Source organism: Amia ocellicauda, chromosome 11 (assembly GCF_036373705.1).
Source record: "Amia ocellicauda isolate fAmiCal2 chromosome 11, fAmiCal2.hap1, whole genome shotgun sequence".
Classification (NCBI taxonomy): domain Eukaryota; kingdom Metazoa; phylum Chordata; class Actinopteri; order Amiiformes; family Amiidae; genus Amia; species Amia ocellicauda.
This window is the reverse complement of record NC_089860.1, coordinates 25,598,802-25,614,104: the sequence shown is the minus strand read 5'-3', so window position 1 is coordinate 25,614,104 and position 15,303 is coordinate 25,598,802. Positions and strand designations below refer to the sequence as shown.

General features: G+C 51.5%; 15 non-coding genes and 13 pseudogenes across 15 annotated transcripts; 13 read left to right on the top strand and 15 right to left on the bottom strand.

The window, feature by feature from the left end:
- The first annotated feature begins 150 nt into the window (after nt 1–150).
- LOC136763825 (uncharacterized) lies at nt 151–270 on the top strand (annotated as a pseudogene).
- A 187-nt stretch (nt 271–457) lies between these two features.
- LOC136763734 (U1 spliceosomal RNA) lies at nt 458–621 on the bottom strand. The gene has a single exon (XR_010821058.1). It is a non-coding gene; the product is annotated as a U1 spliceosomal RNA (small nuclear RNA).
- A 568-nt stretch (nt 622–1,189) lies between these two features.
- Nucleotides 1,190–1,309, top strand: LOC136763666 (uncharacterized; annotated as a pseudogene).
- A 187-nt stretch (nt 1,310–1,496) lies between these two features.
- LOC136763733 (U1 spliceosomal RNA) lies at nt 1,497–1,660 on the bottom strand. The gene has a single exon (XR_010821057.1). It is a non-coding gene; the product is annotated as a U1 spliceosomal RNA (small nuclear RNA).
- Nucleotides 1,661–2,228: 568 nt separating this feature from the next.
- LOC136763665 (uncharacterized) lies at nt 2,229–2,348 on the top strand (annotated as a pseudogene).
- A 187-nt stretch (nt 2,349–2,535) lies between these two features.
- On the bottom strand, nt 2,536–2,699 carry LOC136763732 (U1 spliceosomal RNA). Its single transcript, XR_010821056.1, has one exon. It is a non-coding gene; the product is annotated as a U1 spliceosomal RNA (small nuclear RNA).
- Nucleotides 2,700–3,267: 568 nt separating this feature from the next.
- Nucleotides 3,268–3,387, top strand: LOC136763824 (uncharacterized; annotated as a pseudogene).
- A 187-nt stretch (nt 3,388–3,574) lies between these two features.
- LOC136763731 (U1 spliceosomal RNA) lies at nt 3,575–3,738 on the bottom strand. Its single transcript, XR_010821055.1, has one exon. It is a non-coding gene; the product is annotated as a U1 spliceosomal RNA (small nuclear RNA).
- A 568-nt stretch (nt 3,739–4,306) lies between these two features.
- Nucleotides 4,307–4,426, top strand: LOC136763823 (uncharacterized; annotated as a pseudogene).
- Nucleotides 4,427–4,613: 187 nt separating this feature from the next.
- LOC136763730 (U1 spliceosomal RNA) lies at nt 4,614–4,777 on the bottom strand. The gene has a single exon (XR_010821054.1). It is a non-coding gene; the product is annotated as a U1 spliceosomal RNA (small nuclear RNA).
- Nucleotides 4,778–5,345: 568 nt separating this feature from the next.
- Nucleotides 5,346–5,465, top strand: LOC136763838 (uncharacterized; annotated as a pseudogene).
- A 187-nt stretch (nt 5,466–5,652) lies between these two features.
- On the bottom strand, nt 5,653–5,816 carry LOC136763758 (U1 spliceosomal RNA). Its single transcript, XR_010821079.1, has one exon. It is a non-coding gene; the product is annotated as a U1 spliceosomal RNA (small nuclear RNA).
- Nucleotides 5,817–6,384: 568 nt separating this feature from the next.
- Nucleotides 6,385–6,504, top strand: LOC136763822 (uncharacterized; annotated as a pseudogene).
- A 187-nt stretch (nt 6,505–6,691) lies between these two features.
- Nucleotides 6,692–6,855, bottom strand: LOC136763729 (U1 spliceosomal RNA). The gene has a single exon (XR_010821053.1). It is a non-coding gene; the product is annotated as a U1 spliceosomal RNA (small nuclear RNA).
- Nucleotides 6,856–7,423: 568 nt separating this feature from the next.
- Nucleotides 7,424–7,543, top strand: LOC136763837 (uncharacterized; annotated as a pseudogene).
- Nucleotides 7,544–7,730: 187 nt separating this feature from the next.
- On the bottom strand, nt 7,731–7,894 carry LOC136763757 (U1 spliceosomal RNA). The gene has a single exon (XR_010821078.1). It is a non-coding gene; the product is annotated as a U1 spliceosomal RNA (small nuclear RNA).
- Nucleotides 7,895–8,462: 568 nt separating this feature from the next.
- LOC136763821 (uncharacterized) lies at nt 8,463–8,582 on the top strand (annotated as a pseudogene).
- A 187-nt stretch (nt 8,583–8,769) lies between these two features.
- LOC136763728 (U1 spliceosomal RNA) lies at nt 8,770–8,933 on the bottom strand. Its single transcript, XR_010821052.1, has one exon. It is a non-coding gene; the product is annotated as a U1 spliceosomal RNA (small nuclear RNA).
- Nucleotides 8,934–9,501: 568 nt separating this feature from the next.
- LOC136763836 (uncharacterized) lies at nt 9,502–9,621 on the top strand (annotated as a pseudogene).
- Nucleotides 9,622–9,808: 187 nt separating this feature from the next.
- Nucleotides 9,809–9,972, bottom strand: LOC136763756 (U1 spliceosomal RNA). The gene has a single exon (XR_010821077.1). It is a non-coding gene; the product is annotated as a U1 spliceosomal RNA (small nuclear RNA).
- Nucleotides 9,973–10,847: 875 nt separating this feature from the next.
- LOC136763727 (U1 spliceosomal RNA) lies at nt 10,848–11,011 on the bottom strand. Its single transcript, XR_010821051.1, has one exon. It is a non-coding gene; the product is annotated as a U1 spliceosomal RNA (small nuclear RNA).
- A 568-nt stretch (nt 11,012–11,579) lies between these two features.
- Nucleotides 11,580–11,699, top strand: LOC136763652 (uncharacterized; annotated as a pseudogene).
- Nucleotides 11,700–11,886: 187 nt separating this feature from the next.
- Nucleotides 11,887–12,050, bottom strand: LOC136763725 (U1 spliceosomal RNA). Its single transcript, XR_010821050.1, has one exon. It is a non-coding gene; the product is annotated as a U1 spliceosomal RNA (small nuclear RNA).
- A 568-nt stretch (nt 12,051–12,618) lies between these two features.
- Nucleotides 12,619–12,738, top strand: LOC136763651 (uncharacterized; annotated as a pseudogene).
- A 187-nt stretch (nt 12,739–12,925) lies between these two features.
- On the bottom strand, nt 12,926–13,089 carry LOC136763724 (U1 spliceosomal RNA). Its single transcript, XR_010821049.1, has one exon. It is a non-coding gene; the product is annotated as a U1 spliceosomal RNA (small nuclear RNA).
- An 875-nt stretch (nt 13,090–13,964) lies between these two features.
- LOC136763755 (U1 spliceosomal RNA) lies at nt 13,965–14,128 on the bottom strand. The gene has a single exon (XR_010821076.1). It is a non-coding gene; the product is annotated as a U1 spliceosomal RNA (small nuclear RNA).
- A 568-nt stretch (nt 14,129–14,696) lies between these two features.
- On the top strand, nt 14,697–14,816 carry LOC136763650 (uncharacterized; annotated as a pseudogene).
- Nucleotides 14,817–15,003: 187 nt separating this feature from the next.
- Nucleotides 15,004–15,167, bottom strand: LOC136763723 (U1 spliceosomal RNA). Its single transcript, XR_010821048.1, has one exon. It is a non-coding gene; the product is annotated as a U1 spliceosomal RNA (small nuclear RNA).
- Between the last annotated feature and the right edge of the window lie 136 nt (nt 15,168–15,303).

Genomic DNA, 15,303 nt, shown 5'->3' with positions numbered 1-15,303 from the left:
CATTGATAGAAAGGCAGGGAGAAGAATGGGAGAGAGATTCAAAACAATCATTCTAGAAAAGAAAGCAGAGAAACTATTTGCCAGCTGACAAGGAGCCACGGCACCACACCACACCAGGTATATGAGCACTTTGAGAGAGCATTTCTCATCGCTTATGGCCATACCACCCTGAATATCAACCGATCTCGTCTGATCTCGCAAACTAAGCAGGCTCAGGCCTGGTCAGTACTCGGATGGGAGAGTGCCTGGGAATACCAGGTGCTGTAAGCTTTTTCACACTGTTGACAGCAGGGGGCACCTATTCCTCACACCTCACTTGTATTTTCTCCTCCATGCGTGCCTCTCGCACAAACAGAAAAAAAACAAAAAGCTCCGTAAACGCGTGCAGCCCACCCACTCATGCAGAAAGGAGCGGAGCGAAGCAGTAACGATCTGTTTTTCATCGTACAGGAATGATGAGGGGAGAGCGCGAACGCAGTCCCCCACTACCAGAAATTTTGCAGTCGAGATTCCCACATTTGGGGAATTCGCAGGGGTCAGCACAACCGGAGTGCAATGGCCGAGCCTCGCCCTGGGTGAACCACCTTCGTGATCATGGTATCTCCCCTGCCAGGTAAGTATGAGTTGGAAAGGCGACCCATGCCACGGGCGCCTGGCACGACCCCATCACCATCCCAGGGTGGGTAAAATGTCAGCTCGATGCTCAAGGGTCATGTGATCAATCATTTCTTGCAGTGTTCAGGCCTGCCTCCTGTGACACTGAGGGTCATCTTGTAATTGTCGTTTTTGCCTGGATGTCTTGAAATTCTGAAGAACTAAATGAGGATAAGCGTTTTCCCATGACGCTCTCTGGCCCCGCCCCTCCCGGCGGGCGGCCGCGATGGCCAAAGCCCCGGCTTTTCATTTGGGAACACTGGTGGACGTTCCCCCGTCAATTCCACGGAGGAAATATTTGTTGTCATTGGCTGAGAGGGATCATCAGTGCTATTCCAATTATATGGGAACAGCAGAGAGGGAGAGACTGAGACGTAGAGATAAACATTGATAGAAAGGCAGGGAGAAGAATGGGAGAGAGATTCAAAACAATCATTCTAGAAAAGAAAGCAGAGAAACTACTTGCCAGCTGACAAGGAGCCACGGCACCACACCACACCAGGTATATGAGCACTTTGAGAGAGCATTTCTCATCGCTTATGGCCATACCACCCTGAATATCAACCGATCTCGTCTGATCTCGCAAACTAAGCAGGCTCAGGCCTGGTCAGTACTCGGATGGGAGAGTGCCTGGGAATACCAGATGCTGTAAGCTTTTTCACACTGTTGACAGCAGGGGGCACCCATTCCTCACACCTCACTTGTAATTTCTCCTCCATGCGTGCCTCTCGCACAAACAGAAAAAAAACAAAAAGCTCCGTAAACGCGTGCAGCCCACCCACTCATGCGGAAAGGAGCGGAGCGAAGCAATAACGATCTGTTTTTCATCGTACAGGAATGATGAGGGGAGAGCGCGAACGCAGTCCCCCACTACCAGAAATTTTGCAGTCGAGATTCCCACATTTGGGGAATTCGCAGGGGTCAGCACAACCGGAGTGCAATGGCCGAGCCTCGCCCTGGGTGAACCACCTTCGTGATCATGGTATCTCCCCTGCCAGGTAAGTATGAGTTGGAAAGGCGACCCATGCCACGGGCGCCTGGCACGACCCCATCACCATCCCAGGGTGGGTAAAATGTCAGCTCGATGCTCAAGGGTCATGTGATCAATCATTTCTTGCAGTGTTCAGGCCTGCCTCCTGTGACACTGAGGGTCATCTTGTAATTGTCGTTTTTGCCTGGATGTCTTGAAATTCTGAAGAACTAAATGAGGATAAGCGTTTTCCCATGACGCTCTCTGGCCCCGCCCCTCCCGGCGGGCGGCCGCGATGGCCAAAGCCCCGGCTTTTCATTTGGGAACACTGGTGGACGTTCCCCCGTCAATTCCACGGAGGAAATATTTGTTGTCATTGGCTGAGAGGGATCATCAGTGCTATTCCAATTATATGGGAACAGCAGAGAGGGAGAGACTGAGACGTAGAGATAAACATTGATAGAAAGGCAGGGAGAAGAATGGGAGAGAGATTCAAAACAATCATTCTAGAAAAGAAAGCAGAGAAACTACTTGCCAGCTGACAAGGAGCCACGGCACCACACCACACCAGGTATATGAGCACTTTGAGAGAGCATTTCTCATCGCTTATGGCCATACCACCCTGAATATCAACCGATCTCGTCTGATCTCGCAAACTAAGCAGGCTCAGGCCTGGTCAGTACTCGGATGGGAGAGTGCCTGGGAATACCAGATGCTGTAAGCTTTTTCACACTGTTGACAGCAGGGGGCACCCATTCCTCACACCTCACTTGTAATTTCTCCTCCATGCGTGCCTCTCGCACAAACAGAAAAAAAACAAAAAGCTCCGTAAACGCGTGCAGCCCACCCACTCATGCGGAAAGGAGCGGAGCGAAGCAATAACGATCTGTTTTTCATCGTACAGGAATGATGAGGGGAGAGCGCGAACGCAGTCCCCCACTACCAGAAATTTTGCAGTCGAGATTCCCACATTTGGGGAATTCGCAGGGGTCAGCACAACCGGAGTGCAATGGCCGAGCCTCGCCCTGGGTGAACCACCTTCGTGATCATGGTATCTCCCCTGCCAGGTAAGTATGAGTTGGAAAGGCGACCCATGCCACGGGCGCCTGGCACGACCCCATCACCATCCCAGGGTGGGTAAAATGTCAGCTCGATGCTCAAGGGTCATGTGATCAATCATTTCTTGCAGTGTTCAGGCCTGCCTCCTGTGACACTGAGGGTCATCTTGTAATTGTCGTTTTTGCCTGGATGTCTTGAAATTCTGAAGAACTAAATGAGGATAAGCGTTTTCCCATGACGCTCTCTGGCCCCGCCCCTCCCGGCGGGCGGCCGCGATGGCCAAAGCCCCGGCTTTTCATTTGGGAACACTGGTGGACGTTCCCCCGTCAATTCCACGGAGGAAATATTTGTTGTCATTGGCTGAGAGGGATCATCAGTGCTATTCCAATTATATGGGAACAGCAGAGAGGGAGAGACTGAGACGTAGAGATAAACATTGATAGAAAGGCAGGGAGAAGAATGGGAGAGAGATTCAAAACAATCATTCTAGAAAAGAAAGCAGAGAAACTATTTGCCAGCTGACAAGGAGCCACGGCACCACACCACACCAGGTATATGAGCACTTTGAGAGAGCATTTCTCATCGCTTATGGCCATACCACCCTGAATATCAACCGATCTCGTCTGATCTCGCAAACTAAGCAGGCTCAGGCCTGGTCAGTACTCGGATGGGAGAGTGCCTGGGAATACCAGGTGCTGTAAGCTTTTTCACACTGTTGACAGCAGGGGGCACCTATTCCTCACACCTCACTTGTATTTTCTCCTCCATGCGTGCCTCTCGCACAAACAGAAAAAAAACAAAAAGCTCCGTAAACGCGTGCAGCCCACCCACTCATGCGGAAAGGAGCGGAGCGAAGCAGTAACGATCTGTTTTTCATCGTACAGGAATGATGAGGGGAGAGCGCGAACGCAGTCCCCCACTACCAGAAATTTTGCAGTCGAGATTCCCACATTTGGGGAATTCGCAGGGGTCAGCACAACCGGAGTGCAATGGCCGAGCCTCGCCCTGGGTGAACCACCTTCGTGATCATGGTATCTCCCCTGCCAGGTAAGTATGAGTTGGAAAGGCGACCCATGCCACGGGCGCCTGGCACGACCCCATCACCATCCCAGGGTGGGTAAAATGTCAGCTCGATGCTCAAGGGTCATGTGATCAATCATTTCTTGCAGTGTTCAGGCCTGCCTCCTGTGACACTGAGGGTCATCTTGTAATTGTCGTTTTTGCCTGGATGTCTTGAAATTCTGAAGAACTAAATGAGGATAAGCGTTTTCCCATGACGCTCTCTGGCCCCGCCCCTCCCGGCGGGCGGCCGCGATGGCCAAAGCCCCGGCTTTTCATTTGGGAACACTGGTGGACGTTCCCCCGTCAATTCCACGGAGGAAATATTTGTTGTCATTGGCTGAGAGGGATCATCAGTGCTATTCCAATTATATGGGAACAGCAGAGAGGGAGAGACTGAGACGTAGAGATAAACATTGATAGAAAGGCAGGGAGAAGAATGGGAGAGAGATTCAAAACAATCATTCTAGAAAAGAAAGCAGAGAAACTATTTGCCAGCTGACAAGGAGCCACGGCACCACACCACACCAGGTATATGAGCACTTTGAGAGAGCATTTCTCATCGCTTATGGCCATACCACCCTGAATATCAACCGATCTCGTCTGATCTCGCAAACTAAGCAGGCTCAGGCCTGGTCAGTACTCGGATGGGAGAGTGCCTGGGAATACCAGGTGCTGTAAGCTTTTTCACACTGTTGACAGCAGGGGGCACCTATTCCTCACACCTCACTTGTATTTTCTCCTCCATGCGTGCCTCTCGCACAAACAGAAAAAAAACAAAAAGCTCCGTAAACGCGTGCAGCCCACCCACTCATGCGGAAAGGAGCGGAGCGAAGCAGTAACGATCTGTTTTTCATCGTACAGGAATGATGAGGGGAGAGCGCGAACGCAGTCCCCCACTACCAGAAATTTTGCAGTCGAGATTCCCACATTTGGGGAATTCGCAGGGGTCAGCACAACCGGAGTGCAATGGCCGAGCCTCGCCCTGGGTGAACCACCTTCGTGATCATGGTATCTCCCCTGCCAGGTAAGTATGAGTTGGAAAGGCGACCCATGCCACGGGCGCCTGGCACGACCCCATCACCATCCCAGGGTGGGTAAAATGTCAGCTCGATGCTCAAGGGTCATGTGATCAATCATTTCTTGCAGTGTTCAGGCCTGCCTCCTGTGACACTGAGGGTCATCTTGTAATTGTCGTTTTTGCCTGGATGTCTTGAAATTCTGAAGAACTAAATGAGGATAAGCGTTTTCCCATGACGCTCTCTGGCCCCGCCCCTCCCGGCGGGCGGCCGCGATGGCCAAAGCCCCGGCTTTTCATTTGGGAACACTGGTGGACGTTCCCCCGTCAATTCCACGGAGGAAATATTTGTTGTCATTGGCTGAGAGGGATCATCAGTGCTATTCCAATTATATGGGAACAGCAGAGAGGGAGAGACTGAGACGTAGAGATAAACATTGATAGAAAGGCAGGGAGAAGAATGGGAGAGAGATTCAAAACAATCATTCTAGAAAAGAAAGCAGAGAAACTATTTGCCAGCTGACAAGGAGCCACGGCACCACACCACACCAGGTATATGAGCACTTTGAGAGAGCATTTCTCATCGCTTATGGCCATACCACCCTGAATATCAACCGATCTCGTCTGATCTCGCAAACTAAGCAGGCTCAGGCCTGGTCAGTACTCGGATGGGAGAGTGCCTGGGAAAACCAGGTGCTGTAAGCTTTTTCACACTGTTGACAGCAGGGGGCACCTATTCCTCACACCTCACTTGTATTTTCTCCTCCATGCGTGCCTCTCGCACAAACAGAAAAAAAACAAAAAGCTCCGTAAACGCGTGCAGCCCACCCACTCATGCGGAAAGGAGCGGAGCGAAGCAGTAACGATCTGTTTTTCATCGTACAGGAATGATGAGGGGAGAGCGCGAACGCAGTCCCCCACTACCAGAAATTTTGCAGTCGAGATTCCCACATTTGGGGAATTCGCAGGGGTCAGCAAAACCGGAGTGCAATGGCCGAGCCTCGCCCTGGGTGAACCACCTTCGTGATCATGGTATCTCCCCTGCCAGGTAAGTATGAGTTGGAAAGGCGACCCATGCCACGGGCGCCTGGCACGACCCCATCACCATCCCAGGGTGGGTAAAATGTCAGCTCGATGCTCAAGGGTCATGTGATCAATCATTTCTTGCAGTGTTCAGGCCTGCCTCCTGTGACACTGAGGGTCATCTTGTAATTGTCGTTTTTGCCTGGATGTCTTGAAATTCTGAAGAACTAAATGAGGATAAGCGTTTTCCCATGACGCTCTCTGGCCCCGCCCCTCCCGGCGGGCGGCCGCGATGGCCAAAGCCCCGGCTTTTCATTTGGGAACACTGGTGGACGTTCCCCCGTCAATTCCACGGAGGAAATATTTGTTGTCATTGGCTGAGAGGGATCATCAGTGCTATTCCAATTATATGGGAACAGCAGAGAGGGAGAGACTGAGACGTAGAGATAAACATTGATAGAAAGGCAGGGAGAAGAATGGGAGAGAGATTCAAAACAATCATTCTAGAAAAGAAAGCAGAGAAACTATTTGCCAGCTGACAAGGAGCCACGGCACCACACCACACCAGGTATATGAGCACTTTGAGAGAGCATTTCTCATCGCTTATGGCCATACCACCCTGAATATCAACCGATCTCGTCTGATCTCGCAAACTAAGCAGGCTCAGGCCTGGTCAGTACTCGGATGGGAGAGTGCCTGGGAATACCAGGTGCTGTAAGCTTTTTCACACTGTTGACAGCAGGGGGCACCTATTCCTCACACCTCACTTGTATTTTCTCCTCCATGCGTGCCTCTCGCACAAACAGAAAAAAAACAAAAAGCTCCGTAAACGCGTGCAGCCCACCCACTCATGCGGAAAGGAGCGGAGCGAAGCAGTAACGATCTGTTTTTCATCGTACAGGAATGATGAGGGGAGAGCGCGAACGCAGTCCCCCACTACCAGAAATTTTGCAGTCGAGATTCCCACATTTGGGGAATTCGCAGGGGTCAGCACAACCGGAGTGCAATGGCCGAGCCTCGCCCTGGGTGAACCACCTTCGTGATCATGGTATCTCCCCTGCCAGGTAAGTATGAGTTGGAAAGGCGACCCATGCCACGGGCGCCTGGCACGACCCCATCACCATCCCAGGGTGGGTAAAATGTCAGCTCGATGCTCAAGGGTCATGTGATCAATCATTTCTTGCAGTGTTCAGGCCTGCCTCCTGTGACACTGAGGGTCATCTTGTAATTGTCGTTTTTGCCTGGATGTCTTGAAATTCTGAAGAACTAAATGAGGATAAGCGTTTTCCCATGACGCTCTCTGGCCCCGCCCCTCCCGGCGGGCGGCCGCGATGGCCAAAGCCCCGGCTTTTCATTTGGGAACACTGGTGGACGTTCCCCCGTCAATTCCACGGAGGAAATATTTGTTGTCATTGGCTGAGAGGGATCATCAGTGCTATTCCAATTATATGGGAACAGCAGAGAGGGAGAGACTGAGACGTAGAGATAAACATTGATAGAAAGGCAGGGAGAAGAATGGGAGAGAGATTCAAAACAATCATTCTAGAAAAGAAAGCAGAGAAACTATTTGCCAGCTGACAAGGAGCCACGGCACCACACCACACCAGGTATATGAGCACTTTGAGAGAGCATTTCTCATCGCTTATGGCCATACCACCCTGAATATCAACCGATCTCGTCTGATCTCGCAAACTAAGCAGGCTCAGGCCTGGTCAGTACTCGGATGGGAGAGTGCCTGGGAAAACCAGGTGCTGTAAGCTTTTTCACACTGTTGACAGCAGGGGGCACCTATTCCTCACACCTCACTTGTATTTTCTCCTCCATGCGTGCCTCTCGCACAAACAGAAAAAAAACAAAAAGCTCCGTAAACGCGTGCAGCCCACCCACTCATGCGGAAAGGAGCGGAGCGAAGCAGTAACGATCTGTTTTTCATCGTACAGGAATGATGAGGGGAGAGCGCGAACGCAGTCCCCCACTACCAGAAATTTTGCAGTCGAGATTCCCACATTTGGGGAATTCGCAGGGGTCAGCAAAACCGGAGTGCAATGGCCGAGCCTCGCCCTGGGTGAACCACCTTCGTGATCATGGTATCTCCCCTGCCAGGTAAGTATGAGTTGGAAAGGCGACCCATGCCACGGGCGCCTGGCACGACCCCATCACCATCCCAGGGTGGGTAAAATGTCAGCTCGATGCTCAAGGGTCATGTGATCAATCATTTCTTGCAGTGTTCAGGCCTGCCTCCTGTGACACTGAGGGTCATCTTGTAATTGTCGTTTTTGCCTGGATGTCTTGAAATTCTGAAGAACTAAATGAGGATAAGCGTTTTCCCATGACGCTCTCTGGCCCCGCCCCTCCCGGCGGGCGGCCGCGATGGCCAAAGCCCCGGCTTTTCATTTGGGAACACTGGTGGACGTTCCCCCGTCAATTCCACGGAGGAAATATTTGTTGTCATTGGCTGAGAGGGATCATCAGTGCTATTCCAATTATATGGGAACAGCAGAGAGGGAGAGACTGAGACGTAGAGATAAACATTGATAGAAAGGCAGGGAGAAGAATGGGAGAGAGATTCAAAACAATCATTCTAGAAAAGAAAGCAGAGAAACTACTTGCCAGCTGACAAGGAGCCACGGCACCACACCACACCAGGTATATGAGCACTTTGAGAGAGCATTTCTCATCGCTTATGGCCATACCACCCTGAATATCAACCGATCTCGTCTGATCTCGCAAACTAAGCAGGCTCAGGCCTGGTCAGTACTCGGATGGGAGAGTGCCTGGGAATACCAGGTGCTGTAAGCTTTTTCACACTGTTGACAGCAGGGGGCACCTATTCCTCACACCTCACTTGTATTTTCTCCTCCATGCGTGCCTCTCGCACAAACAGAAAAAAAACAAAAAGCTCCGTAAACGCGTGCAGCCCACCCACTCATGCGGAAAGGAGCGGAGCGAAGCAGTAACGATCTGTTTTTCATCGTACAGGAATGATGAGGGGAGAGCGCGAACGCAGTCCCCCACTACCAGAAATTTTGCAGTCGAGATTCCCACATTTGGGGAATTCGCAGGGGTCAGCACAACCGGAGTGCAATGGCCGAGCCTCGCCCTGGGTGAACCACCTTCGTGATCATGGTATCTCCCCTGCCAGGTAAGTATGAGTTGGAAAGGCGACCCATGCCACGGGCGCCTGGCACGACCCCATCACCATCCCAGGGTGGGTAAAATGTCAGCTCGATGCTCAAGGGTCATGTGATCAATCATTTCTTGCAGTGTTCAGGCCTGCCTCCTGTGACACTGAGGGTCATCTTGTAATTGTCGTTTTTGCCTGGATGTCTTGAAATTCTGAAGAACTAAATGAGGATAAGCGTTTTCCCATGACGCTCTCTGGCCCCGCCCCTCCCGGCGGGCGGCCGCGATGGCCAAAGCCCCGGCTTTTCATTTGGGAACACTGGTGGACGTTCCCCCGTCAATTCCACGGAGGAAATATTTGTTGTCATTGGCTGAGAGGGATCATCAGTGCTATTCCAATTATATGGGAACAGCAGAGAGGGAGAGACTGAGACGTAGAGATAAACATTGATAGAAAGGCAGGGAGAAGAATGGGAGAGAGATTCAAAACAATCATTCTAGAAAAGAAAGCAGAGAAACTATTTGCCAGCTGACAAGGAGCCACGGCACCACACCACACCAGGTATATGAGCACTTTGAGAGAGCATTTCTCATCGCTTATGGCCATACCACCCTGAATATCAACCGATCTCGTCTGATCTCGCAAACTAAGCAGGCTCAGGCCTGGTCAGTACTCGGATGGGAGAGTGCCTGGGAAAACCAGGTGCTGTAAGCTTTTTCACACTGTTGACAGCAGGGGGCACCTATTCCTCACACCTCACTTGTATTTTCTCCTCCATGCGTGCCTCTCGCACAAACAGAAAAAAAACAAAAAGCTCCGTAAACGCGTGCAGCCCACCCACTCATGCGGAAAGGAGCGGAGCGAAGCAGTAACGATCTGTTTTTCATCGTACAGGAATGATGAGGGGAGAGCGCGAACGCAGTCCCCCACTACCAGAAATTTTGCAGTCGAGATTCCCACATTTGGGGAATTCGCAGGGGTCAGCAAAACCGGAGTGCAATGGCCGAGCCTCGCCCTGGGTGAACCACCTTCGTGATCATGGTATCTCCCCTGCCAGGTAAGTATGAGTTGGAAAGGCGACCCATGCCACGGGCGCCTGGCACGACCCCATCACCATCCCAGGGTGGGTAAAATGTCAGCTCGATGCTCAAGGGTCATGTGATCAATCATTTCTTGCAGTGTTCAGGCCTGCCTCCTGTGACACTGAGGGTCATCTTGTAATTGTCGTTTTTGCCTGGATGTCTTGAAATTCTGAAGAACTAAATGAGGATAAGCGTTTTCCCATGACGCTCTCTGGCCCCGCCCCTCCCGGCGGGCGGCCGCGATGGCCAAAGCCCCGGCTTTTCATTTGGGAACACTGGTGGACGTTCCCCCGTCAATTCCACGGAGGAAATATTTGTTGTCATTGGCTGAGAGGGATCATCAGTGCTATTCCAATTATATGGGAACAGCAGAGAGGGAGAGACTGAGACGTAGAGATAAACATTGATAGAAAGGCAGGGAGAAGAATGGGAGAGAGATTCAAAACAATCATTCTAGAAAAGAAAGCAGAGAAACTATTTGCCAGCTGACAAGGAGCCACGGCACCACACCACACCAGGTATATGAGCACTTTGAGAGAGCATTTCTCATCGCTTATGGCCAAACCACCCTGAATATCAACCGATCTCGTCTGATCTCGCAAACTAAGCAGGCTCAGGCCTGGTCAGTACTCGGATGGGAGAGTGCCTGGGAATACCAGATGCTGTAAGCTTTTTCACACTGTTGACAGCAGGGGGCACCCATTCCTCACACCTCACTTGTATTTTCTCCTCCATGCGTGCCTCTCGCACAAACAGAAAAAAAACAAAAAGCTCCGTAAACGCGTGCAGCCCACCCACTCATGCGGAAAGGAGCGGAGCGAAGCAATAACGATCTGTTTTTCATCGTACAGGAATGATGAGGGGAGAGCGCGAACGCAGTCCCCCACTACCAGAAATTTTGCAGTCGAGATTCCCACATTTGGGGAATTCGCAGGGGTCAGCACAACCGGAGTGCAATGGCCGAGCCTCGCCCTGGGTGAACCACCTTCGTGATCATGGTATCTCCCCTGCCAGGTAAGTATGAGTTGGAAAGGCGACCCATGCCACGGGCGCCTGGCACGACCCCATCACCATCCCAGGGTGGGTAAAATGTCAGCTCGATGCTCAAGGGTCATGTGATCAATCATTTCTTGCAGTGTTCAGGCCTGCCTCCTGTGACACTGAGGGTCATCTTGTAATTGTCGTTTTTGCCTGGATGTCTTGAAATTCTGAAGAACTAAATGAGGATAAGCGTTTTCCCATGACGCTCTCTGGCCCCGCCCCTCCCGGCGGGCGGCCGCGATGGCCAAAGCCCCGGCTTTTCATTTGGGAACACTGGTGGACGTTCCCCCGTCAATTCCACGGAGGAAATATTTGTTGTCATTGGCTGAGAGGGATCATCAGTGCTATTCCAATTATATGGGAACAGCAGAGAGGGAGAGACTGAGACGTAGAGATAAACATTGATAGAAAGGCAGGGAGAAGAATGGGAGAGAGATTCAAAACAATCATTCTAGAAAAGAAAGCAGAGAAACTATTTGCCAGCTGACAAGGAGCCACGGCACCACACCACACCAGGTATATGAGCACTTTGAGAGAGCATTTCTCATCGCTTATGGCCAAACCACCCTGAATATCAACCGATCTCGTCTGATCTCGCAAACTAAGCAGGCTCAGGCCTGGTCAGTACTCGGATGGGAGAGTGCCTGGGAATACCAGGTGCTGTAAGCTTTTTCACACTGTTGACAGCAGGGGGCACCCATTCCTCACACCTCACTTGTATTTTCTCCTCCATGCATGCCTCTCGCACAAACAGAAAAAAAACAAAAAGCTCCGTAAACGCGTGCAGCCCACCCACTCATGCGGAAAGGAGCGGAGCGAAGCAGTAACGATCTGTTTTTCATCGTACAGGAATGATGAGGGGAGAGCGCGAACGCAGTCCCCCACTACCAGAAATTTTGCAGTCGAGATTCCCACATTTGGGGAATTCGCAGGGGTCAGCACAACCGGAGTGCAATGGCCGAGCCTCGCCCTGGGTGAACCACCTTCGTGATCATGGTATCTCCCCTGCCAGGTAAGTATGAGTTGGAAAGGCGACCCATGCCACGGGCGCCTGGCACGACCCCATCACCATCCCAGGGTGGGTAAAATGTCAGCTCGATGCTCAAGGGTCATGTGATCAATCATTTCTTGCAGTGTTCAGGCCTGCCTCCTGTGACACTGAGGGTCATCTTGTAATTGTCGTTTTTGCCTGGATGTCTTGAAATTCTGAAGAACTAAATGAGGATAAGCGTTTTCCCATGACGCTCTCTGGCCCCGCCCCTCCCGGCGGGCGGCCGCGATGGCCAAAGCCCCGGCTTTTCATTTGGGAACACTGGTGGACGTTCCCCCGTCAATTCCACGGAGGAAATATTTGTTGTCATTGGCTGAGAGGGATCATCAGTGCTATTCCAATTATATGGGAACAGCAGAGAGGGAGAGACTGAGACGTAGAGATAAACATTGATAGAAAGGCAGGGAGAAGAATGGGAGAGAGATTCAAAACAATCATTCTAGAAAAGAAAGCAGAGAAACTATTTGCCAGCTGACAAGGAGCCACGGCACCACACCACACCAGGTATATGAGCACTTTGAGAGAGCATTTCTCATCGCTTATGGCCAAACCACCCTGAATATCAACCGATCTCGTCTGATCTCGCAAACTAAGCAGGCTCAGGCCTGGTCAGTACTCGGATGGGAGAGTGCCTGGGAATACCAGGTGCTGTAAGCTTTTTCACACTGTTGACAGCAGGGGGCACCCATTCCTCACACCTCACTTGTATTTTCTCCTCCATGCATGCCTCTCGCACAAACAGAAAAAAAACAAAAAGCTCCGTAAACGCGTGCAGCCCACCCACTCATGCGGAAAGGAGCGGAGCGAAGCAGTAACGATCTGTTTTTCATCGTACAGGAATGATGAGGGGAGAGCGCGAACGCAGTCCCCCACTACCAGAAATTTTGCAGTCGAGATTCCCACATTTGGGGAATTCGCAGGGGTCAGCACAACCGGAGTGCAATGGCCGAGCCTCGCCCTGGGTGAACCACCTTCGTGATCATGGTATCTCCCCTGCCAGGTAAGTATGAGTTGGAAAGGCGACCCATGCCACGGGCGCCTGGCACGACCCCATCACCATCCCAGGGTGGGTAAAATGTCAGCTCGATGCTCAAGGGTCATGTGATCAATCATTTCTTGCAGTGTTCAGGCCTGCCTCCTGTGACACTGAGGGTCATCTTGTAATTGTCGTTTTTGCCTGGATGTCTTGAAATTCTGAAGAACTAAATGAGGATAAGCGTTTTCCCATGACGCTCTCTGGCCCCGCCCCTCCCGGCGGGCGGCCGCGATGGCCAAAGCCCCGGCTTTTCATTTGGGAACACTGGTGGACGTTCCCCCGTCAATTCCACGGAGGAAATATTTGTTGTCATTGGCTGAGAGGGATCATCAGTGCTATTCCAATTATATGGGAACAGCAGAGAGGGAGAGACTGAGACGTAGAGATAAACATTGATAGAAAGGCAGGGAGAAGAATGGGAGAGAGATTCAAAACAATCATTCTAGAAAAGAAAGCAGAGAAACTATTTGCCAGCTGACAAGGAGCCACGGCACCACACCACACCAGGTATATGAGCACTTTGAGAGAGCATTTCTCATCGCTTATGGCCAAACCACCCTGAATATCAACCGATCTCGTCTGATCTCGCAAACTAAGCAGGCTCAGGCCTGGTCAGTACTCGGATGGGAGAGTGCCTGGGAATACCAGATGCTGTAAGCTTTTTCACACTGTTGACAGCAGGGGGCACCCATTCCTCACACCTCACTTGTATTTTCTCCTCCATGCGTGCCTCTCGCACAAACAGAAAAAAAACAAAAAGCTCCGTAAACGCGTGCAGCCCACCCACTCATGCGGAAAGGAGCGGAGCGAAGCAGTAACGATCTGTTTTTCATCGTACAGGAATGATGAGGGGAGAGCGCGAACGCAGTCCCCCACTACCAGAAATTTTGCAGTCGAGATTCCCACATTTGGGGAATTCGCAGGGGTCAGCAAAACCGGAGTGCAATGGCCGAGCCTCGCCCTGGGTGAACCACCTTCGTGATCATGGTATCTCCCCTGCCAGGTAAGTATGAGTTGGAAAGGCGACCCATGCCACGGGCGCCTGGCACGACCCCATCACCATCCCAGGGTGGGTAAAATGTCAGCTCGATGCTCAAGGGTCATGTGATCAATCATTTCTTGCAGTGTTCAGGCCTGCCTCCTGTGACACTGAGGGTCATCTTGTAATTGTCGTTTTTGCCTGGATGTCTTGAAATTCTGAAGAACTAAATGAGGATAAGCGTTTTCCCATGACGCTCTCTGGCCCCGCCCCTCCCGGCGGGCGGCCGCGATGGCCAAAGCCCCGGCTTTTCATTTGGGAACACTGGTGGACGTTCCCCCGTCAATTCCACGGAGGAAATATTTGTTGTCATTGGCTGAGAGGGATCATCAGTGCTATTCCAATTATATGGGAACAGCAGAGAGGGAGAGACTGAGACGTAGAGATAAACATTGATAGAAAGGCAGGGAGAAGAATGGGAGAGAGATTCAAAACAATCATTCTAGAAAAGAAAGCAGAGAAACTATTTGCCAGCTGACAAGGAGCCACGGCACCACACCACACCAGGTATATGAGCACTTTGAGAGAGCATTTCTCATCGCTTATGGCCAAACCACCCTGAATATCAACCGATCTCGTCTGATCTCGCAAACTAAGCAGGCTCAGGCCTGGTCAGTACTCGGATGGGAGAGTGCCTGGGAATACCAGGTGCTGTAAGCTTTTTCACACTGTTGACAGCAGGGGGCACCCATTCCTCACACCTCACTTGTATTTTCTCCTCCATGCATGCCTCTCGCACAAACAGAAAAAAAACAAAAAGCTCCGTAAACGCGTGCAGCCCACCCACTCATGCGGAAAGGAGCGGAGCGAAGCAGTAACGATCTGTTTTTCATCGTACAGGAATGATGAGGGGAGAGCGCGAACGCAGTCCCCCACTACCAGAAATTTTGCAGTCGAGATTCCCACATTTGGGGAATTCGCAGGGGTCAGCACAACCGGAGTGCAATGGCCGAGCCTCGCCCTGGGTGAACCACCTTCGTGATCATGGTATCTCCCCTGCCAGGTAAGTATGAGTTGGAAAGGCGACCCATGCCACGGGCGCCTGGCACGACCCCATCACCATCCCAGGGTGGGTAAAATGTCAGCTCGATGCTCAAGGGTCATGTGATCAATCATTTCTTGCAGTGTTCAGGCCTGCCTCCTGTGA